Source organism: Nematolebias whitei, chromosome 2, assembly GCF_014905685.2.
Source record: "Nematolebias whitei isolate Nwh7 chromosome 2, NemWhi1, whole genome shotgun sequence".
NCBI lineage: Eukaryota > Metazoa > Chordata > Actinopteri > Cyprinodontiformes > Rivulidae > Nematolebias > Nematolebias whitei.
Window position 1 is genome coordinate 28,070,605 of NC_056499.1, and position 1,068 is coordinate 28,071,672.

The 1,068-nt window shown below is 37.5% G+C and overlaps 1 protein-coding gene across 1 annotated transcript in view; it reads right to left on the bottom strand.

Annotated features, from left to right (window-relative positions):
* mrps11 (mitochondrial ribosomal protein S11) overlaps window positions 1–1,068 on the bottom strand; it is a gene marked incomplete in the record, with an annotated part of 17,724 nt that overhangs the window by 8,676 nt on the left and 7,980 nt on the right.

Here is a 1,068-nt window from a genome sequence, read left to right on the forward strand (position 1 = left end):
ATCTGTTGGACTCCTGGCAGGGACCAATGTAGACATGTTCCTGTTTTTAGTTTTCTACATTCGCCTTAGAATCTAGCTGTTTTATTATTATTTTTTTTTGTTTGTTTTTTGTTTTGTTACCTTTTCCTTTTAGCCATCCTATTTGTTAATAAAAAAAAAACTGCAGTATGACCTTTTATAATTGTTTATTGTTGTTGCTGTTGTCCATTGTTGTCATCTTTCTTTGTTGAAATCAGGTCTCTCTTGTAAATGAGTCCTCGAGGCTCAATGGGATTTACCTGTCTAAATAAAGGTTGATTGATATATAAAAAAAATAGTATACAAGGATCTAAGATGCTATTGCATGCTCTTGTTTTGTATAAAAGTGATCTAATAAACATGTCTGTCCTTTGCCAGCACACACGTCCAGCTTACAAACTGTGAGGGTCGTCAGACTATGGTCAAGACATCCTGCGGCACAGAGGGCTTCAGGAACATTAAGAAGTCAACGCCCATCGCTGCTCAGACTGCAGGCGTCGCTGCTGCCGCTGTGAGTTATCTCCTGTCTTGCTCTTATAAATGCTTGTTCCGCTCAGGCGCTGCGCAGCGTTTTACTGTAGAGTCTGTGTGAATGCAGCGTCTCTAACCATCAGGACTCCTCATTATCACTGTAGGATGTTCTTACAAGTAAATTAGTGAAGACCTAACAGCGTGTGCAGCTTCACCACTCTAGCAGTGCGTAACTCATGAATATTAAATGTCTGTGGTAAATGAACTGCTTTCCCTGAACCGAGTGGAGCAGTCAGCATTAAAAACCTCACTCGGACTTGTTATTAGCCTGATTTATCTCAGCTGCAGCCTGGCAGAACTAACATATTTCTTCCTGTTGTAAAGACAGTGAAGAAATAGAAGTTTTAAAAATATATATTGCAAAGTACGTGCTGATAGAATATTTTTGTCTGTTTATATGTGGATTTAGGCACAGATGAAAAGTGAACTTTTAATGGGAACTCTTGTTAATGGATACAAATATTAAAAACTTAAAAAATATCTAAGTTTTGATTAACTCTTTTATCAATATTATCTGTA